Source organism: Durio zibethinus, unplaced genomic scaffold, assembly GCF_047325235.1.
Source record: "Durio zibethinus cultivar Kanyao isolate XHJ-2024 unplaced genomic scaffold, ASM4732523v1 HiC_scaffold_2, whole genome shotgun sequence".
Lineage (NCBI taxonomy): Eukaryota > Viridiplantae > Streptophyta > Magnoliopsida > Malvales > Malvaceae > Durio > Durio zibethinus.
This window is the reverse complement of record NW_028323043.1, coordinates 85,700-109,024: the sequence shown is the minus strand read 5'-3', so window position 1 is coordinate 109,024 and position 23,325 is coordinate 85,700. Positions and strand designations below refer to the sequence as shown.

Below are 23,325 nucleotides of genomic sequence, written 5' to 3'. Positions count from 1 at the left end.
CTAGCAATCCTAGAAGAAATCCTACGACAATCAATAAATGAATCATGCCTTACAGGCCCAATCCTTTATGTCATGAATCATAAGCATTCCAACCATTCCGTTCCTGTGTAGGTGAAGCAAGGAACTATCATGTCTAACCGAGACCTGTGCTCGAGATGGTTCGTTCATGTCATTTCTTCTCCGAGCAGTGCTTCCATTCATGGATTCTCGGTCCTGTACCCGGTGGTTGTTCAACATCGACTTTTTTTCCTTGTTAGTAGCAATTCCTAGCCCTAGCGCTAACGACTATAAGTTTACTAGCAAGCTGTAAACGACTGAAACTACAGCACAGAATCATTTAGTTTTCACCTATCCTAGTAGTAAGCGAAACTACGGAACTCAAACTAAGAGAATAGTAAAGATCACCGCAATGAACAGAAACAGGTGACCTTTCAAAGTGAAGAAAATCAGTGGATTGGCGCACTAGAACTCGTTAGAACGGGCGTTGAGAAAAAAGCATTTCATTGACGATAGGTAGCCCGCCTGCCTTTCCTTAGCCCACAGAACTCAGAAATCCACTTTGACTCACATCGCTTCTGCCCCTTTCACTCTTGTCTTCGATCTGAAGCAGGCCGGAGAGAGGCAGCCGTGGCTGATGAAAGAGAGTCAACTTACCCCCCTTCTGCTTCGCTTGAGCTTCTTCTTACTTTGGTCGAGTGAGCATCACTTCTTTGATTATCCCCTCCCCAGAGACTGAAGTTGCTAACAAACGGGCTAAAAGCTTTGCTGAAAGTGAACTGAACTACTCCCGAGAACGAGAACTCGATTTGAACTTCGACGGAGCTTCCGAATTCAACGATCGGCTTCGTAGCCCCAGCTTCCTACTTTTCTTTTCGGGTGAGCGACTGACCGCCAAAAGCCTTTCGAAAAGCACTTTCTTGGCTGAACCTGCCTTCTCTTTTCATGTAGTTCCTGGGGCTTAAAAATAGCATTTCTTCTCAACTTCGTCGAGCCTTGCACCTCCCCCTCTTTCTCAAATCAAAGGCCGGAGCGAGGAGTAGAAAGCACTTCTGCAGTAAAGTTGTTAGCTGGGGAAACGTAGAATTGCTCTTGCTTTTTGACCTATCTGCTTCGAAGTCCGCTTTCCAGCCTTTCAATACGCGCGCTTTGATTATGAGGCATTGGTTCCTATATTAAGTGGCCAATCCAAGGAGTTTAATGTTCCCAACCTTCTCGATCTCTTGAATGAGTTTAATCTGGTTGGGCGGGTTATAGGCATAGTTCCGGGGGGCTGCCAAATTTCTTTCTTTGGCGGGTAGGTTTTCGTCAACAAGGAAGGCCTTATCTAAATCTAAATAATAGAAAAGGGCGACCTCGCCGAAAGGCTACGTTCGATTCTGACAACAGATAGGGCTACAGCCCAACCCTACCTTAACTCAAGTAAGCAGCATCTTGTTGGCGTAGGTTGTAAGGCTAGGGAAAGACCGAATGAATGCATTTGCAATAGAGGTAAAGAAGTAGGCACTTGTGAATGAAGGACGAGAGCCGAAAGAAAAGAATCACCGGGGCGCCCGATCCTGCTTTTCTTCTTTCGGGTTCAAGGCGCAGGGGGGAAGCAAGTCTATCTGGGTGTTCCCTCCGGGGAAGGCTTTACTCACCCGCCTCCCGGGCGGAAGTCGGTCTCTCCGCTACTTGACGAGAGGACACACTCTCTATTGCAGTCAAAATGCGATTGAGCTGCTCTTCAGAAGCAATATGTAGATGCAGCTGCTCTTGCTGCTTTATCAAGTAGTCCCCCCTTACGGCTATTCGATTATAGGAAGAAAGAAATGAATCTATTCTCCTAGTCACCTCTTTACTCTTTACGTCGAGTCTCCAGGCCCGGCTGTTCAACCGACTGCTCCCTCCCAAAAAGGTTATTTTCCTCTAAGGAGGGGAGCGAGGGTACAGAGGGTATCGGTGTTAAGGAAGAGGGCACCGAGGGAAAAGATCTCAGAGGAGAGTCAGCGGGAACCGAAAGTAGCATGATTGGAACTTCATAGCGCTTGGAAAACTACCGATACGCGAAAACCTTCTCTTACTATTCTTATTCTCATCTCTTACTTATTTTCTATGATAGAGGGGCTTGGATAGCGGAAATAGTAATCGTATACAGTCTCTTTTTAATTAAGATATTAATTGTTTGTGAGATTGATCACTCCTAAAAGGAGCCTTTCTCTTATTATACGATTACGATACCCACCAAATCAGAGTAGGCAAGGGCAAAGTTCTCAATTGGTTCAAATCCAAAAAGTTTCATTTTACCCGGTTGCAAGTACACTTCCTTTCCTAAACTGGCATCCAAATCGGACAAGTTCGCGTTTTCCCGGTTGAAAACAGTAAGGGAGGATGATTGAATAGCAGGAAAGATTGGCTTCATTCCTATTTTATTCCCAAGCCAGCAAGAATCACTCTAACAACAGATATAGAGACAATCGCTATGAATGGAACACTGACTAAATATCGATGAACCGCTTCTTCAACTATTTCATAGCCCCCAATGGAAAGCCTAAAACCTCACTCCTCCAATCCTTCCTCGGACATAAAAATAAATAGTGTAAGAAGAAGAGCGGTTAGGATCACACTGGATATTGTAACAAGACCAGAAAGACCGGTTAGGAGAGCAAGGGATATTACAACAACGCTTATTGCTAAGACTGCTTATTCAAGAGCGCATACTGGTCTACGAGTACTAGGCATGCCTCCACCTTCCTCCAGGAGTTCAGTTTCTATTGAGTCAGATCTGGGATTAGTTTAAAAATGAATCTCATCCGTGAAAAAGAAATGAATTGATAGAGTCAGATTCATACTTAATCTATCCCACTAGCACTAGCTCGACGTCCCTTCTTTTCTTCTAGCACAACTGCGGATATGAACTCACCATCAAGAGCGGTAACCCCAAGAGTTTATATTCTCGATGCACCGCCTTAGCAATTGAATCACTAAGAGAACACCGCCTACGATCACTCATACTCCAAGACGGTTACTGTAAGAGAACTGGCACCGATATGCCAACAGGACCAGAAAGACCGGTAATTTCTCCAACAGCTTATTCTTGGTTACACATGTAACCCCCCTTCTTGAAAACAAGCCATTCTTGCAAGGACCGCTTATTCCTATAAAACCGCTCCGCATCTAAGATCACGAGATGCATGAGCTTGTCAGTGCCACAGCTCTATTCTATTTTATTTAATAAGGTCTTTCAGAGACTTATAAAAGGGCTTCTCCTCACAAGAATACACGGAAGAGATAGACGCCTTCTCCACCCACAATTGGACTCAACAATCTCTTTTATCATAATAAAGGGAACAGGGGACTTAGGGTTTCAGCGTGCCAAATCCCATCCCTTCTCCCGTAGAGTACCCGTATCCTGTCTTTCTGGCATATATCTCTTTTTGTGCCTATACATCTGGTAATGGATGCCCATTCCCGGGATTTATGCCATGATATTGAATAGCGAACTTTCTTTCTGAGGTGTGGTCTATCCGAATAGCTAGAAGCAGAGCGATAAGAAGAAGAGCGGTGGGTTTCCAAGAACCGGAGATGGTGTTCTCTATATACGGAACAGCACGAACAATCCTTGACCTTTCGATTGAGGGTCTTCATCAGTGGGCTTCCCCTTTTTCAATCACCTCCTACCTTATGGAAAGCCCCAAAAGGCACACGAGTGCCTTTGATAACCGCACAGGAACGCGAATGTATACGAGAGGCGATCTTTGATTACCGCAGGACGTAAACAACAGATAGTGAGTCTTCTACCTCTCGGTGCATTCTTTCCTGGACCCTTAGCTTTTACTAAGTTAAGGCGATTTGAAGAGGCTGAATCTAAATAGGAGAAGTAGACAAGAGGCGGGCACTGAGACATCCAAATCAACATATGAATCGGGATCCGTATAGTAGATAGGAGGTTTTTTTTTTCCAGATTCTGTTTCCTTGAACAGGGCTCGGGTCTTGCCTTTGATCTTTCAGGCAAGGCTCGACTTGAGGAAGAGCAAGCACAAGAAGCTGCTGCTAGACCGTAGAACCAAAAGCCTGGCAGGGCGCACCAAGGAACTAAGACTGTATAAACAGCAACCAGATAAGAAACCAGAGCCCGTTAAGTATTAAAAGATTGTTTTTGAGAAGCCAAGTGAGAAACCTCAAACCCCTTGTACATCACTGTGCACATGGACGGTTGCCCAGTTTCAAGAGTGCTTGTGGATAACGGTGCTGCCCTAAATGTGATGCCCATCACCATGCTGAAGGTCTTGGGTAAGACTGAGTAATTATACCAAAAGATGTCAGTATGTCCGCTTTCGCAGGAGGATGAAACAAGAGGATGCTTGCCTGTGGAGCTGACAGTTGGCCAAAATAAGGTCATGGCCCCACGCGCTACACACAAGAATGAATTCGGTAAACTCTTTATGCAGGCAGCCTATCCAATCAGATCACGTATTGGATAAGATGTCGTTCCGTCATGTACATGTATTCGGTTAACCATTTTCTCCCCGTCTTCCCGTTCTACTGTCCCCGGACATTCGTTGTTCTGGGGTTGGGTCGGATAGGACCAGCTTTATGGATCTTTTTTTTGATCTTAGCTTTGAGTGAAGGTGCCGCTGTGAAACGATTTGCTGCTGTTAGAAAGGAACGCTTTAATTGAGCTCTACCGATATAGAGACGAAAGAAGCGATAGGGCATAACATCATGGTCCGCCTAACCAGCCCCTCTTTATCTTTCTCCATAGAAGCAAGAAAGGGCATGAATGAGCTAAGAGAGATTGGCAAGGTTGAAATAAGAGTCTTTCTAGCGTCTTTCGCGGTCTGTTATTAGAAGTAGAAGAAGGAAGGGATAGGTGGTAGACTGAAGACAAACCCATTCAACTAGAGGTAAAGTGCGGACTTGTGCTCCTGTTTTGGAAAACCAAGAGAGTCGATCTTCTTTATGGTTGAAGGGGGCTATTTCCAGGCGGATAAGACCATCGCATCGAGAATTCTAGGTCGGGCAGCCTCTTGCAAACTGGTGTATCTTTAGTCTACGATCTCCTTTTTCGCCGGGGTACAAATTCATCCGTAAGCGAGACTTTCTATTCTTCGGACAGTTGGAATTCACTCCAATAGTAAATGTCTTCTATTCCTGGCTCCAAGGCTTCGTTACAAGGATCAGTCTGGCTTTCTCGGATTGGAATCCATCTTGTGACGGGCCTTCTTTTAGCCATATACCGACTTGCTTTGCTAGCGATGGCTTTTCTCTTACGCTGTCCTATGAACCCAGTTTTTCCATCATCAGCTTTTTTAGAGCCATCCATAATGCTAGCAAATAAATTATTCATGTAATGCCATTTAAAAAATCCAAAAAAAGCCCAAGATCCCGGATAGGAAAAAGAAAGAATCTATCTCATGGAGGAGGAGAATCTGCTTCCACAGATATAGTGAGCGACCAGAGGTATGAAGTGGGTCGACTAAAAGGAAAAAGTACGGGATAAGACTTAGTGCAGCTCGACATTTCACACTCGACGAAAGACTGAATGCTGGGCTTCGGGGGGAATCCATAACAGACTCCTCCTCTTAAGTAGGGCCCTGTCTTGCTTTAGGGGGAAGACTCTCTCATCTTGGACTCCAAATAAAAAGTCTTCCAGTTATAAGAAAGTGTGATCATTGGTCCGATCTTTCCCAAACACGCTAGTCTTCCTTCCCTGCTCCCTCCTTCCCTATCCTGCTTTTTGCTGAGCGAGAGCCTTCCTCCAGCTCTTTTCTATCCACAATTCGACTAAAAGCTATGGCGACGAGGCACTGTAGCCCGATAACTACCAGCGAGCGATGATTGAAACCGGCGTCCACCCGTGAAGAGGGAAAGATTTGAAGAAAGCAAACCTGAGTCACATGCCCTTCTTTTTTAATTGTTGTAAGATGGCTTGTGATGTGCCAGGTCTCTTTCGCTCCATGGTTATAAAGCAAAGGAGCCCCCATAGTTTCTCTTTGGAGTGAAATCCTGTCCCAGGAATGATTCATTATCAGAACGAGGGGCAGTGGTCAATCTATAGCTCAAAGGTATATTCTTCAGGAAGAGTTTTTTTTTTTCGCACTTCTGAACTCTCGCTCTTCAGCGCCTCGGTCAAATAGATAGATGATTCATCAATAGCAGCATCCCTTTTATTCTTTCTGGCGACTAGCTATTTTCTTCCTAGAGTAGGATTCGAGTAGCGGTCCGAGAAGTTGAGAAAAATGAATATTATGTCAGTGAAACATCTGAGTAGCTACCATTAACCGAGAGAAAAAGCGCTTTTCCAGTTGGATTCTTATTCATCGCAATATGGAAAATATCTCTGGCATCGTCACTTCTCTTGCACCTAATACTTGTACTTCATTCATCGGTACAAGAATTGAAAATGGAATGGCATAAAGAAAGTCTCGCTCAGCTCAACCATCGGCTATTGGAGTGAACATGGGACATAGGAATAGCTCGGGGAACGAAGCAATTGCTCAGATAAAAGCTAAGGCAGTGTAGCACCTGCTGAATCATATAGAGTTTGTCCCAAGGCTTGAAGTGAACCAATCTTCTGATTCACGAATCAATGGGCTAGGGTAGAACTACCGTCTTACCCCTAGTTGACCATTGCCATAGCGAGAGAGAAAATCTTCCTTCGGGCGAGTCGGACGTCGATCAATCTATGAACGGGTGGCGGGCAGGGTAAGAAGAACTCTAATATAAGAAAGGTTCGTCACACTGGTCGATGTAGATCTTACGTGAGCCTATGGATTGCCTGATCACGAGATCCTTTTGCTGTCACCATGCCTCTTGTAAGAGCTAGGAAACTCTCTCCAAAGGCTCTAAAAATTTACGTGAGAATTCGATCATTTTCTTCATATGGAGCAGAGAAGACGGGTTTGAATGAATGGTATTCAATGAATGAGTATCTATTCTACTAGCAAATAGCTAGATGCTAAACAAAGTCAAGGCAACTTAGTGGATCATACCGATTTGCCATGGCTATAGCTAGCAGCAATGGCGAAGTTTTGGATCTCGCGGAATAGGCCGTTCGTCTTGAAAGAGAGGATTCATGGATATCGGGCAGGTCAAGCTCTAGTCTCACTGTTTATGCGGATTCTATCTTGCTTGAGAAGGCAGCTCCGGGGAAGGGAATGAAAGGAAAGGTCCCATCTTGCTGCTTGTGAAAAACCAGGTCAAATCTCACCGGTCAAAGAAAAGAACCCTCCACGTTATACGTTATATACGTGACCCTTCGCTGACAGGCACAAGGGAAAGATAGATCCTGAGTGAAAAGAAAGCGATTCGTCCATCATTGATATGCTTTCAGGTTCGTTCATTCAGCTTAAGCATCCTATTAATCTGTTTGACTTCGTTCAGAAGAAACGGGCGAAGAGGATCGCTCAACACAGTTTGGTACGCCCCTTACGGTTATTCACTTGGTATGGCAAAAGTGCCTAATGTTCTCTCTTTCCTTCCTTTAATTTAAAGTGGAATTCTTTTTTATCAATGATAAGGAATATCCATATAGTCTAAGTACCATTGGTTAAATTCCCTCTATTATTTTGCATCTCTTTTTCTGACTGGCAATCAACCATTGAGCGAGGTATCTCGGGATTGGAAAGGAAGCGATATCTATCTTTGATTGGTTGCATGTGCTCTATCTCTCGTCTTAGTTCACTCTGTCTTCTTTCTGGACTTTCTTATCTAAGAGCCAGCCTTAACGGCCTTGAACCGGACTAATTAACGGCCTTGCTCTTTTATTACTCTATTTAATAGAATGGAATGGAGCTTAATCCTATTCCTCAAACAAAGACGATCAGGCCCTTCTCAGTCAGAAGGAAAGCCCCTGACGCCCTTGCTTCTCCTTATTAGTAAAGCTGCTGCCCTGCCTTTCTCTAGTTGGTCAAGGGTACAAACTTCTCTTTTTATAATTTTTGTATTCCATTCCCTGTCCCGCTAAACACAAATCTTTCTTTTCATTTTATATATCCCATGGGCGTATAGACAAAATAGAAATTAAAACTAAGTAGGTTTCGAAATGAAATAGCCCATTAAGTAGAGGAGTCAAGGGCCCGCACACGAAGGAAAGGCGGTCTTTCGGTTCATTGGTCTGGTCTTTCGCTTGTACGTACATCGGCTTGTTGGTGCTTGGAATAATAACCTGCGCTAGGCGCTCAATTTGTAGCTTGGTTAAGTTGTTTCGTTAGGTTCATGAGGAGTTAAAGGCGGACATGGGAACATGCAGTATGTCAATCACAAATCAGCTGTTGAGGCTCTTGCGGCGCACGCGGTACATGTGGCTCTTTGAATAAAAGCTGTTGCTCTTGTTGGTATACAGGCCGGCTAATAGAATAGTATGGGAAATCTGGGAAAGAGGAGTAGACAATCTGGGAGGTACAGGCCCGGCCCGACGCACGAAGCAAGAGGAAATAGGTATAGGCTGGATCAATAAAAGAAAGATAACGAAAGTGTACAAGATTCCAATCGGGCTGGCTCAGAAGGAAGGTGGCGGCGAGGAAGGGTATTTCGAATCTCGATCAAATAGCATAGCACGGGACCGTGCCAAGCTGTAAGCATAGCGAGTTAGGTATTGGCTTTCTTTTCACTACCAGAATCAGCAGTTGGCCTATTGTTGATCAAAGTCTGGGTTGGCGGTCCCTAGTTATAGATAGGCTTTCGCCTTCCTTTTTCCGTCCAACGAGGATTTGAGTGTTTGGAGAATTCTTCCTATTTGACCCGATGCCGTACCCTTCATGTGTTCATGATACAGGGCCGGGGTACATATTCCACAAAAACAAGGTTCGACTACGAGGATTGATAACTTGTTCATTTTGTAACCTTCACCTCTATCTACACAGTTTCATTTCTACGTCTTCGACGAGCAAGACTTCACTGCTGACATAGGGTGAGGTTTCAACAGGGCAAGCGGAGATTATCCAACCTGCGGTCAGCTATGATATACTCAACTTCTTCTTTTCACCTCCCTCTTCGATCGATCCGGAAGACGTTCCCTTAGCAGTTGACATCTCAACAGAGTCCTCCGGTCGAGTTGGAAAACAACCCTTGAGACCTACGAGCTCCTAAAGCAAAGAAAGAAATAGACAGACTTAGACGAGGGCATCTTGAACCCCTCTCCCTACGGTCGAGTTAGCCCATGACCTCAAGATCAAGAAGAGCCAGCCATACATAGAAGACAAGGGAAGACCTTGCTCGACCAAATGAACGTAGCAGCAGCATCATGAGATAGAACCCGGTCCTGTCCCGGCTGTCCATCTGTGGAACATGGGGCTGAAGACCTCTAGAGTACCTACTAGAAGAAAGACAGAACCACTTGGCTAGGGCTAGGGGGACCAAACCATTAGGAGGAAGAAGCAGATGGAAGACAGGGTCACTTGTGAAAGAACTAGCCGAAGGGGACCATCACAGTTGGGGCGGTGGATGACAGGCTAGCTCACCAAGAACATCAGGAGAGGTTGGGGAAGACTTGGCTGCGGCAAGTCAAGGAGAGGTTAGGTCAAGGGATTTCAGACAGAAGTCCCATCAATCAGAAGAAAAGGATGTTCCAGGAAAGAGGGGAACAAGGATATCCAAAAGAATAGGCCTTGAAGGAAGGCATGAATGAGGGGAGACCGGTCTAAGGGCTGCAAGATATGCTACAAGGTTGAATCAGTCCACTAAGGGATGACCTCTTATACACGATTTCAGCGAAGTGTTCAAGTCAAGGACTTAGGCGATCAAAGAAAAGAAGACTTGAAAGAAAAGCCTTCTATCCCACAGCTAAGGCATCCATCCAATACAGATAGAGCGTCATATACAATTACTCTATCCTTTGGAAACCACCTATTCCTCTCATCGACTACCTTCACTAGGGTCAAGATTCATGGTTTTCTAAGGGCGGCCCATTAGCTTCCTTTGATGGAGCAAGGGATTGCTTTCGTCTCTTTCCTTCTGGGCCAGGAATGGAAGTTGTCGTTAAGCTTCTTTGGATCAATCGATAGTGTGCTTATCGCTCTACTTCGCTTGATTCTCATGCCAGTGGACTCGTCGCTCAGCTTTAGGCCTTATTAGCTTCATTTCTGAAGTGAGCATGAAGTCCGAATTGAATAGATACTGAGAAAGCGTCTTTCGTGATGAAAGTTGCAAGTTCGGATTCAGGATTGAGAAGCAAAGCGCAGCTGGAGCTGAATCTATTATAGGAGGCGTAGGGTAGGCTCTTTGGATAGATTGACTGGCTTAAGCCGATGAACCAGCTTCTACCACTGACGAGCTAATTCGGACTATGCCTAACTAGAGGAATCAAATCACCTGATCTTGGCTCGGCATCTTTTGAAAGGTAATCCAATATCTGGTAAGAAAGGGCGAGTCGGCTACTCGAAGCGGAGAAGCAAGAGCTCACTCGACCCATAGGAATAGGGAGGAAGTTTCATTCCAAACTGCTCTTAGTTTGAGCTAGGAGATGGGACAATACGCTGTTAGACCGGGAGTTTCAAACTGAGATTTGACTTTCTAGTAAAAAGGGATTTACCAGATCGAAAGAATCCTGTAGCAAACGGGATTGATTCCACTTCCTTGCTGTTAAGTACGTCCCTCTTCTCTCTTGCCGATTCCGAACTCCAGGAGGAGAGTCGCTCAGCCGACTAAAGCTAAAAGCAGAGTTGGAGCTTGGCAATGCAGTTGATCTTCTTGCAGCTGAGAGAGATGCTGGCATTGAATGAAGCGGATTTCCCCCTTATAGGACAGAAAGAACCTTCTATAATGAAGAGTAGGATGTGAGGGAAAGCCCTCTAGTCGAGTAAGAGAACTGAAAGTTTCAAGCCAGTAAAGTCCGTTAGTGGGGGAGTTAACCCGGAGATTCGTCAATCAATTCTTTCTTCTGGAAACGACTAAAAAGAGCAGGAGCAGGGCTTGTCCGGGGCAAGGGATGCAGGTATGTCATAAAGATGAAGCTTTCAAGCGGGGGAGCTGGGCTGTGAAACTCAATCTCCATCATCAAAGACAGGGGCAAGAAGGATGTGATCGATCCCCACCCAGGTAAGGAACGAAAGTCGCTCGACTTCATCAAGGGAAGGGGTTTGAGAATCAATCGACCAATAAGGCATTAGTGAAGATACAGAGGAAGAGAGGTTGAGTTAGTGAGGAACATCTCACACATTCTAACTTACGAAATTAGTGAAGTGAAGAGAGAAGAGAGAGGAAGAGAGGTTATGAGATGAGCAGAAGTATTCCCTTGTTTTGCCGTAGGAGATAGAAGGGATTCAACTTCTTCCTCGAACGAAGTGATAGTATAACTGCTGCTAAGAGTTTTAGAAAGAAGTAGCATCTGTTCCCTCCGCTTAAAAGCTCCCGGTTAGCCGCAGTACGAGGGGTGAACTCCCAACTCCTAGCTACCCTAGTTACTAAGACTTCTAAATGGATTCCCTCTATCTCAGCAGCAAGATAGGCTGCAACTAGACGTAGATCGAAGCTACATAAATTGAGTATGGAATCGAAGCTACCCTTAAGAATAAGGCAGACCTAGCATCCCGAACTAAAGACTCTATTTCGTCTTTCACTTCACCCTTGCTTCCTACTAAAAATGTTCAATCCCTTGCCTGACCTTCCCTCTCGCCCGACTTATGCGTCAGTCTTTCACTCATTCCTGAAAGTCAGAAGCCTAAGACGAGTAAGCAGACTACGCTTTCTATTCCCGCCAGTCAATCCAGGGAAGGATTCCGAGAGTTGACTTTTTTCTAGTAGGGCATTCTTCCCCGGGCATTCTTACCTTAGTTTATTTCGAGTTCACATTGATTGAAGTAAGAGAACAACGCATCAAACGAAAGCAGAGAATCCGTTTTCAACTCGAAGTTAGAGATTTGACTTTCCTGAACCAACTCTGGAAACTAAGAAACCGGCTTTCCTATTTTCTTTGAGCCAAGCTTTCCGGCTAAGTCGAATAGCTTTTGCACCTATCCCATCCCTGTCAGTCGAGTAGTTTACTTTGTGAGTGCCCCACGGAGCGGTACTCCTCCAATAACGCATTGATCCTTTCGGCCATCTGCCCTAACTGAAATGGGGATGAAGGGATAAGGGGTTAAGAGTCATAGGAAAGTTTTACACAAGTAAACTGCAGATAGATTAAGTTAGCTAGGACCCTATTATAATGTTTATAATAAAGGCATTATCTTGGCCGTAGCGTAGAGAGGACTCATAGAGATAAACAGAAACAAGGTTTAACTAAGATCTTTCTATTCGCCCAGTGGCAACGAAAATCCCGAAAGGGAAAGGCCTTGAATCACTCCTTTCCATTCCATTGGGTCTAGCAGGCAAGAGGGGAGGATGCTATCCTATTATGCTATGCCCCAGTTGCAGCGGTGCCGAGATGCCTTCTTAAGGGGGATAAAGTACTCGTTCGCTTAGTCAATCTGCACATGCTGGCCGGGCTAAATATGCAAGCATTTGAGGCCATTTAGGGACCGATGGCTGTGAAGCATGCTGGGAATGAGGTAAGGACCTCTTCTCTCTGACGTAGCCAAAGTGAGAACCATTCGACCGAGGTCGAGATCTAAGCCGGTCTCTAGCACAGGTGCTGCAGTGAAAGATTCCGCCGCCTTGAAGAAAGAGCAAAAAGACTCACTTTGGGTCCATGGCTCCGCCCTTCCCTCCCAAAACGTGAGCGCCTGGCGCGAAAGGTTGCTTTGCTTTACTAAAAAAAAGAATATAAGGAAAAAAGCGCTTGTAGTTTTCTCGCTCGGTGGCGTTGGGAAGTTTTCCCGCGCTTTCCTGGGTCCCCGGCTCCTACGGGATTACCGGAGCGAGCTATGCATGAGAAAAAGCACGGTAGGCGGAATCAAGTTGAAAGTGACAGGGTGGATTGGATTCAAACTCACGGATAAAGAGCTACCGGAGCTTACTTACCTCGGAGATCAAGCTGTGCTTCTCTAACGCCATTCTCTTTTCCTTATCGCTCTGCTTGTCTTCCCAGCCCTCCCACCGCCTTGTGAGCTTAGGAGTGCTCTGTCTGTCGTTCGTATTCTTTCTTCCCCCTCATAGCCCTCCCTTATGGTTCATTCCTGTGTTCCTGTAGCAGCGTTGAGAGATTCCATCAATCCGCCAATATCGATCTCGTTGGGCTGCCTTAGCGGTTCAGAAATGAGTTCTGGGGAATTTAGTTTAATTTGATTGAGTTCGGGAAGCAGGTTCCAATAAATACAGGATCCTATACATAAACTAACTATAACTAATTGGATGGTTAGAGTGGCGGAAAGCGTTTTCGGAGCAAAAGGATCAAACCGCGGCGGACGGAAGGAAGGTAAACGAGACGAAATGGGGTGAACCCAACCTTGTGAAGTTCCTGGAATTAGGGATACCAGTTCACTATTATCTTGAACAAGCACTTGCTCAGTATTAGATTGAATAATCCCTTTAACCTCTTCCGAATTCTCAATAGTAATTCGCATCCCTAATCTTTTTCTTGCGACAAATAAGGAAGAAGAAGAAGGGCCAATGGCATTTTTCAACTTTCAACCCATGAGCAGCGTGAACGGCATGGTGTCTATTCTGACAGACGAGCAGTCGACTTTGATGCTCTACCACCTGCTCACCCAAACTGATATTCATTCTTACTTGGGGTAAATGAATATTTGTTTTCGGCAGTACAACTTGAATCGGCGGAATGTTTTTACTTAACAGAGAGGGAGTCGGGATCTGCGACTCTACCCTTTGATCTCTTCCCTGTCTAGTCGTTATCACTTTGACAAGCATTATAGATACATACGGGATCATCGAGAAAAGTGCTCTTTGTATTTTTAAACTGCATAGCAAAACCGACTCCAACTTCAAATAGAAGATTTTCCATTACTTTAGCGCACGCAGTTCTTGGGTTAATCAGTTCCTCAAGAAGTTCAGACAGAGGAATTGTAAGAATCAAATAAACGAGGGTTTATCCCTCGAAACTAAAATGAAAAGAAAGTAAGTAGCACAAAAAAAATGAAAATAGCTATTAACTTCCTGCCTATAGGGGCTGTCCTACTTTATCATTAGATCGTGTGAAAAGGTTTTCCCTCTTTCTCTTTCTCGCATATCGGCAGTGCGCTTCCACCATTGAATGATACCTACGTATGCAAACAAAAGCCTTCAACAGAGACAGATTCGCTCAAAATTAGACAAAGAATAATAGAGCCATAGAAGACAGAAAGACTTTTGCCAATTAGGATGATATAATATATATTTATAGGATCGAAGGGAGGCTTCTTCATGCCGCTCTCGCGCATCACACGATTGATTGGTTTGGTTCTCCGCAGTCGCACGGGCTAGGAAGATGATGAATAGTGCAGATCTTGCCCGTAAAGGTATCTGAAAGTATTGTTGAAACTGACTTTAAATCAGAAAAAGAAAGAGCTTTCGGATTAATAATCATAATATCTGAAGCAATGAACCACCACACAGAGAATCCAAGCAATAAACATATTAATGTAACAAATCGGATGTCGAACATATAAGAATATATAAGGCCTTCTTTCAAGCCAAACTCCTTTATCCTGGAAGAAATGGAGATGGATTCAGTGTTTTGAAGACCCACGCCGCGCTGAGGAGAGCGAAGAAGAGGTGCCGCATAATATTGACCGGGGTGCACGAGAGGCGAAGAGAAAGTCTTTACTTTAAAGGTAGTTGAGAAGGATTCGCGGCATAAGCCTTCCAAGGTCCTTTATAAAAAAGAAAAAAGGAAGAACCCTCCCGAAGCTACTTTCACCCGGAATCTTTGGAGCACGCTTCCAAGCAGCTCGAGTGAACCCAAACCTGTCAATATGCTTATGCTCACGTCGCCTCCATATAAAAGAAGAAGAGTATAAACATTACTTAACGATGAATAATATCTTTACAAAGAAACTCAGGCACACGCGAAGAAAATTTGAAGAATAAAGGTAACATAGTATGAGCTTTGGAAAAATTCAAAGGATATAGAAAAAGTTAAGAAGGGTTAGTTAAGTATAAAAGCTATCCTTATAAAGAGTAAAGCACTTTGCCGGGTTTTTTTATTTAAAATGGAAAAAAATTGATATGATAGAGGAATTCTCTTCATTTCATTTTTATTTGATCTTTATCACTTTTGGGCTCGAACCAGCGCTTTGCAGTCCAAGGTGAAACCGTTCTGATCGTGACTTTGATAACCCGGTTCGTCGCGCGGCAGAGAAAGCACAGACTACGTCCGGGGTTGTCAACAAACAAGGCGATAGTTCATGTGTTAAAATTTTCTAATTGAACAAAAGCGAGGAGAAAGCGTGGAATAGAGTGAAGTCTTGCTCTTTTATCCAATCATTCAGCAGCCAAGAAAAAGATATCGAGATTTAAAGCCAATTCAGTTCTCCAACCCTTATCTCTTTTAGTAAAAGCGTGTCTGCAAGGCCTATTGGTTACCATTTGAGAGGGTCCGGCGATGCAAAGAGCTTCGAAAGCAGTTTCCGCACTGGAAGCCCATGCTTCTTTGTAAGCTTTCTCGTAGTTCATATCATACTTGGAAGGATGACTGAACCCGCTTCCTGTGATCTAATGTGATGGCCGGTCATCTTTCAGTAAAGATTTTAAGTGGCAGTATCCTATGCAACTCCCCCTATGCTTAATCTTAATCCCTTCACCTCCTTCCATCCTGCCTGGAAAAGGTTTTGAGCTTTCTTCGTAAAAAAAGTCCCTCACTTCAGATCTTTCTGTAAATGATTCCACCATTGATGCCTTAATATCAGAACTTGGAGTAAAAAGTTGAAAAGCAAAGGGTACCTACGCTTCAACATGTGAGACTTCCTGACCTTAGAGACTGATTGGCCTGCCTGGTGACACTGGTACTGAAGACCTTTTCTTCTTAGACAGATTACTGCCTTCTTCCCTGAATAGCCAGACACTATTGACAGGACATACGGGAATTCTTCTTTAGAATACTAATCGAAGAAGTACTAGGTACCCATAAAAATCAATTAGTAAGAGTCTAAGGTGAGAGATTCTCTTCTTACCCGTTTTCCTACCTTTCATTGACTAGTGCTATTGGTCGAGTGACTTTCGCCCCCTCGCCCCTTTTCCCGCCTTCAGTAATATCTGGATTGCCTCTCCAAGAGCTTCATCGGTCTAGTACGCTCCTAAATTCCGTGCCATGTCTTCCAGTTGTCTACACTTCTTCTGAGAGCAATTCACGTATCACTTGCACGCCCTTCCCTCCTTCTCAGAGAGGCACTTGACCCAACCACCTATCATGCCAAAGCGAGGTATAGGTTCCTGACCGATACCCGGTAGCCCTTTTTTACTACGTGAACCCTTTTTTTTGCAAATAAATGGGACGACAAAGATGAGAATGAATGAGAAGGCTTCGGTTGGTGTTGGTGAGTCTCCCTCCCACAAACTTTTATATACGGTGACAGAGAGGGAATCCTGCTTCAACATTAAGATGTTTTGCTTGATCTAGAAAATCTGCGGAGCATTCGGTTAAGAGAACCTTCATCTACCCTCTATCTTCTCGGACTCGTGTGATCGGAAGCTATCCCTTCCTATTCCTCAAACCGAGTCTTGGTTCATATTCGACTACGCTTACTTTCTTTACCAACTGGACTTCTCGCCCTACTTTACTTCTTTTCTTCGCTTTCAGAGGCTTCCTTTAAGGGTACGGGTCATATACTAGGATAGGAGAAGGGGGTTCAAAAGTGGGGTTGGGAAGAGGTGTGTTTTAGGGGTGTTTTCATTTCCTGGCTGAGAGGTGGGTTTTGAGGGTTTGGCTGTTAGGAAGGCAATTCAATTGAATAAAAATGAGAAGGCTGGAAAATAAGTTCCTGCTCAAATCCCTGATTCAATCCATCCGCTATGCCCAGAAGGAAGATCTTTTTCAAGCCCATTTGGTCTGGGGGTCGGGAATGTTTGACTTTCTCTTTGGGATATCGTAGAGGTTAGCGCTTGCTTGACTCCTTTTGGTGTTGTACGTCGTGCTCTGAAAAGGGCAAGCTCAAGCCTTAAGTTAAAGGGAAGCTTCAACCATACTTATTTAGCTAGGTTTCCTCTTATACTGCTAATAGAATAGGCTGACTACTTCGAGTGACTTTTTCTTCGGTATGAAGAAGAGGCCTATCCTGGTTCATTTTTATTCATAAGGGGACTGAGCCTAGGGGGGACGGCGCTAAGCCTAGTTATTCTTAGAAAGCAGAGAACCAAAGGGACTAAGGACGGATACTATAGGTTTCCTACTGTAAAGGTACGAAGGAGCGAACTACTGTGTGTGAGAGGAGTGGAAGGCAGCACCGGACTGACCGGCGGAGGAGAGAAGATAGAATACGCTGAACCATGAAGTTCACGTTTTCCTCACTGAAACAAGTGGATTTCCAGCCATAAGCTGAAAGACTAGCCAGCAAGCAAGGCCAGGTTCCAAAAGTACCCTCTTGATACTATCCCTCGGTTAGAAGATGCTCTACCAACGAGAGAGGAACGGACGACCGTAGGGAAAAAACACCCGACTGAGTTGGAGAGGATAGGAAAAGACTCAACCATCCCTTTCACCCAACCTTCGGAATTCAAGGATAGCCACCCAAGGGAGTGGGGAAGGCATTTTCAACCCGGCTCTCTTCCTGTCAGTTAGTGGTACTGGCTTTGGATTTGGAGTACTTTTCACCTGTAAAGGATCATCTTATAGTGATTAGGTAACCGGCTTGAATAAAGCACTACTTGGCCCTTAACATCAACTACCTTTATATGAGTAGATGCACAAAGGCCGGTGAGGTGACAGACTCTTCTTTCTTCCAACAACGGTTATTCTGCCTTTCTCTAAGTTCATTTCTGATTCAATCTATTCGATTCCAATTCTCACCCTCGAGTCAGGAGTTGTTGCCCTCCCTAATGTTACTTCCTTTTCCTTCGCTAGCCTTGGGGCTTAGTTGCGTTACTTAATTAAGAGTTCTCCCCCCTTGTCTTTGAGAGCAGTCTAATACCAGTTGATTCATTAGCAATGGTAGCAGGAAGAAATCCACTACGCTTTGAGCCAGTTATTCATTCTTTAAGGCTTTTTGCCGGGTAAGATGCTAAGAGAGAAATGCTTGGGTTTGACTGAGATTGAACTACCTTCCCAGAACCCAGAGCATAGCCTTAGACTGATTCTTCTACCCTTCCCTTCTCCCCTGGGAGAAGTTGAATCTAGCTAATTCGATTTGATCCGATCATCTCTTTCAATCACTGAACACCAACCAAAAGAGGCACTCGCGGCACACAGATCCGTTCGAGTTCGAGTAAGAAAATGAGTCTACCACCGCCTTGTAGTAATTAGTAAGCCGGCAAGAAATTAGAAGTAAGCAGAAGAGAGAGAAGGCTGTTGAGGCTCGAACTTGCAGTAAGGGAAGGGAGAAATTCCGAAACTTGGACCCTTCATATTAAGCAGACTGAAGAAGAGTTGAAGGAGGTTCAGAGGGGTTTGACTGAGGATGCTACTCTGGGTGAGAAAGAAGGAGAATGTTGAAGGCATCTCGAAGAGCTACTTATGGATCAAGAAATGATTTGGGCACAGAAAGCAAAAGTGAACTGGTTAGCAAGGGGTGATCAAAATACAAAATACTTTCATTTGCAAGCGACCAAAGAAGGAATATTCACAGACTTAAAGACATGCAAGGTCAGTGGGTGACGGATGAAACACAATTGATGAAGGGCCTCGACTGGGTATTTTTTTATATAAAAAAGAGTTCAGATCACACAGTAAACAAGGTAATCTAACTCTGCTGTGAGCCTAGTTTTGAACTCAGTCTTAGTCCGGAAAGTGCTGCTAACTAAGAGACTCATTAAGAGCCTCACTGGCGGATCGGAACGCCTTGCCTACGAAGGAATCGGAATCTCATATTGCCATATTGCCCCTTCTCAGTCAGACTAGTTCGATTTTCACTAATCCGAATCTGAGGAGATGGCTGTGAGGGAAAGCGCTGTCTTTCTTTTTTCTCGTGGGATTCTTAAGAATAATTCATTCATATGCGCACCGCTTCTCAAAGGCGAGGAAGAACCGGCTTCAAGCAAGCGGTGCACTTTAAATCTAAAAAAATCTAAATATAGGATGGTATGGGTGAGAAAGATAAAGAGGAAATCTAGACAAAAGACCTACGTATATCGATGGAATAGGCCAATTTTAGTGCAGTTAGAAAACGTCCCGGCAAGACAGAATGCATCCCAGAAAGGTCAATTACCCTTTCTCTTGTGCCTGCATTCGCTATTCCCATTCCGCGCCTAGATAGCTTTTATGCCTAGCCCCAAAAAGGTGCTTCAGCTACGCTTTGGAATTGAGCTACCCAAGCAGACCAGCCCTTCCCGAGAAGAGTCAAAAGCGAAGGTGTTTCAGTGAGCAAGAAAAAGATTCATGATTTGTGAAACATATTTTTGAAAACTTGAATCCGTCTAGCAAGAAAGAAGACTATAGTCTCATCTCTTAATTATAATTACTTGATCAAGACGATTGAAGACCGGACACTTAATGTCTAGATTGAGATCGAGATTAAGCTACAAGTCATGTAGGTTCACGAGAAGGGCGTTTGTTTCCTACCTCGGATGCTTCTAATGCACATCTTCTTTCATGCCCCATGAGAAAAAAGTATTTTCTCTATAGAATTGGAAATCGGCTCATGATCGGCCTATGCTCTTTGGGAAGTGTGTTGAGCATTCGACTGATCCTTATCTTCTCCTCCAACCGGGAAAGGGGTTTACATTCAATCCAGTGCCATCACACCCACAGTTCATTTTCCTAGGAAAAAAAAATCTTTCTTTTCTCGATGCCGGATCCTTTTTCGATTGGGTATGGTTAGAAAGAATGGAGGCAACCTTTCCGCTCCTTCGTCGTCTAAGATGCTTGCATCACAAAGGGGGAATTCAACTAAGACATACAAGAGGTACAAAGAAAAGAGAACAAGCTAAATAGTCCAACATCATTTTCCAAAGTGATATTCCAAAACAAAGGGTGGAAGAAGAGTCCACATGTTTACTTCAACAAGCCATATATAGACTTGATTCTTCTTTCCCATGTTCACCTTACCGGCCACTTCGTTCACTTGGCTTTAGGCACTCCAAAGGCATAAGAAAGCATATAAGATAGGCTGATCACCAACCAATTCACCAGAGGCTTCTAGAATGTCTTATTTGGCACTTAAAGCCAATCAACGTAGGGAGTCAGAAAACGAAGAAATTGATAGAGAACAATGGACTGTGCCTCCGTTTCACTCCTATCCATGGCAAGTCCCTGAGTAACTTCTCATGCCCGAGGAAAGCAGGGAAGACTTTGATATCCGACTTTCGGTGGGCTGAAACCTACATTCTTGTGTGTAATGAGTGGCTACTAGTTAGAATGAATTCTTTTCGGTCTTTAAGACCAACTCCTTTTCTAAGCTAAGCTCTTTATTAAACCATAGGGCAGGCAACTGAGTAAGCTAAGCCTAAAAGGTGGACGGAGATGATGACTAAGCCGAATCCCCGGAGCGCTAACTCGAAATTTCCTAGAATAAGGAATAGAAAGACTTAGCTAGAACTACTGCCTTCAAGCTTGAGAGACCGAGAACCCACTTTTGATCTCTAACCCCGTCTATTTTACTTCCTGCTTGACTTGGGAACTAAAGCAGCTTGCCTTGATCAATAACAATAAGCTTTCCTTCTTGCCAGCTATCTTGCCTAAGTCTCTTTCCCTTTTTCTCACTTCCTTAAGTAAGATAATGCTTAAAAACTTTTCCGCTGGCTTTCTTTCTAATGGTACAGCCCAGATAGCCTCCTCCTGCTCTCGTCTATAATCAACTGCTTTCTAGTCTGATGGTCCAGAGGTAGATCGTGCAAAAGAAAAATCCCTTATTGGCTCGCTTGGAGAAGGCACTGGCGCCCAAGGCATTAGATTAGGATTGGCCGGATACTTTCTTACTGTACCGTAAGAGGTAACAGGCTCAGAAGAGTCGTTCCAGGGAAATGAAATAAAATAAAAAGGGCCTCGATGCTCTTAGAAAGGGATCCTTAGGAATGATCACATTGCAGGAACGAAAGTCACTGGAGAATGAAAAGCAGGTGCGATTCAATTAGACTAGAGCTTTTGCTCGAGCTCGAGTAACGTGGGATATCCTGTCTTAAAGACCGAAGGACTCCTTCAACCTCAACCCCAAGTAAAAGAAAAAGAACTTGATTGAACGGGATCTTTCCCCAGCTTTATCACTGTCTTCAAAGAGTCAGGCTAATTCTAAGGATTGCTCACTGGTAAACTCGCTGAAACAAAAAAAAAAAAAAAAAAATTCCAAAAAGAGAAGACATCACTCCAAGGAAAGCAAGGAACCTCGTACTAGACAAACCCACTGGCTGGAAAGGAGAAAGAAAGGAAACAAAAAAAGGCAGGGCGGAAGAATAAAAATCAAGGGAGCCAAGAGCTTCATCCTTCGTGACCACTTAAGCATACGTGGTCAATGAAGGGGCATGCTCAGGGAAGGCAGATTAATTAGTCTTCCTTAATTTAATCTTTAATCTTAATAAAAATAAAAGCACTTACCAAACCAACAACTGCTTTGACAGAATGTGATTCTTTTTTCACTTTCCATATATAGAAATATAAAAAGATATACTAGAAACGACATCTCTTATGTCAATGACACGAAAGGGATATGAAATGAATGGAATTGGGATATGGATGGAATATAATGAAATAGAGCCACTACGAAGAAGTAACGGGGGTTACGAAGGAAACCTCGAGTTCATATTGGCCATGGGTTGAGAACGGGAATTGAACTCTATGAGATCTAATCCCCCGTTGTTCCTCAATAGCTCAGTGGTAGAGCGGTCGGCTGTTAACCGACTCGTCGTAGGTTCGAATCCTACTTGGGGAGATTTGATTCATTCCGAATTAAAGAATTCAGAATGTCAGAATGAAAGGGTTCGCTTTGACCGTTAAGAGTCGCGTTCCCTGCGTCTTTGTTTCTATTGCATTCTATCTCATCGTATCCCATTCTGTTCTGCGCCTTCGAGAAAGTTCAAACAAGAGAAGAGAAGGGCTAGTCTCTTAGCTATCCGAAAGGAAGAAAGCAAAGCAGACCCAGACAAAAAGCTGTTTTCTTTAGCCTTCTCTCTCCATTGAAGCAGGCCTTCGCCTTCCTCTTTTCATTGCTACTGTAAGCCAATCAGACAGTCCCTCTGTCTGCGAGCGAGCTCGAAATCAGGATTGTTAGGCAGTTACACTGCTAGGATAAGCAAGCCCATCTTTTTCCATGTAAGTTAGAGAACCTAACCTAAACCCACGTAGTGGGACTGATGTTACACCTAAGCCAGTCTGAAGCGCATTCAGTTGGATAAAAAAGGGCATCCCTATCCTCAGATTAGATGTAGGCTCTAAAGAAAGAACTAGTCATTTTTTGTCCCAGTATAGGCATCTTTTTCAAGCCAGTCAAAATCCCTCCATCTCCATCTAGCGATGAGACCTTCCGTCCGTACCTATTTGAAAAGCCGCTTGATAGCAGTTCCTTTTCCCTTTTTGGTTGAGGGGAAAGATCGAAGACAAGACCTTCCAGGCATTTCCTTCAATCTTCTCCACCAGCGAGTGCTAGTTTCCCTACCAGTTGCCAGCTATCTAGTTGAAGTCTTTTTTCTGCCTTTTTCAGGTAGGAGTCAAGCAAGGCAGTTTTCTAGCCAGCTAGGACTAGAGCAAAGCAAGGTCAGCCTGAGGTCAATCCAGAAAGCCGGTAAGAGAGTTGAAACTGAGAATAAGATAACTTAACATAACTTAAGAGACTCCATTTTTTCTTTTCCAGCTTCTCCAATTGAGTCTATTTTTTCAGAAAAAGAAAGTGCTTTTGGAATCACTCAACCTTTCGATCAAGACAGGAGGGCATTGCTTCCTTTCACCGAGTGTGGGCTCGATCCCATCTCTGGTACTGGTATCCCTTTCCCTTCCTCTAGTTAGTTACTTGGCTCCCCAGACTTCTTCCTTCTAGGCGAGTCACCTTCGGTTCAATAGTAGCGGCATTCTTTTCTTGACTATTTTCATCTTTCTCTGAGTTGGCTGTAGCATTGAAAACTCTTTAAGCGGAATGAGAACAAAATCCTCAGCAAAAGACAAGTCCGCAATGGAAGAAAGAAACGGCCCTTCGAAGCGTGAAAAAGAAATGCTGTAAATGAGATGACCCAGAATGCCGATCAATTATTGCTTTCAAGCCAGAGGCGAGGGGCAACGGCAACAACCGGGGATGATGTTGATGCTGGACCAGCTTATTCACTTATTCACACCGATGATCAAAAGAGATTCCCAGAAAACTAGGGCCTGAGAGAGTCCTAGTTGGAAGGCGAATGAAAACCCCCCAGCCATTCGCCTTGAGAACCCCTGATGAGCCCACCAGCTCCAGCCCACCGAGA

General features: G+C 44.2%; 1 non-coding gene across 1 annotated transcript; it reads left to right on the top strand.

The window, feature by feature from the left end:
• The first annotated feature begins 21,734 nt into the window (after nucleotides 1–21,734).
• Nucleotides 21,735–21,806, top strand: TRNAN-GUU (transfer RNA asparagine (anticodon GUU)). Its single transcript has one exon. It is a non-coding gene; the product is annotated as a tRNA-Asn (tRNA).
• Nucleotides 21,807–23,325: the final 1,519 nt, after the last annotated feature.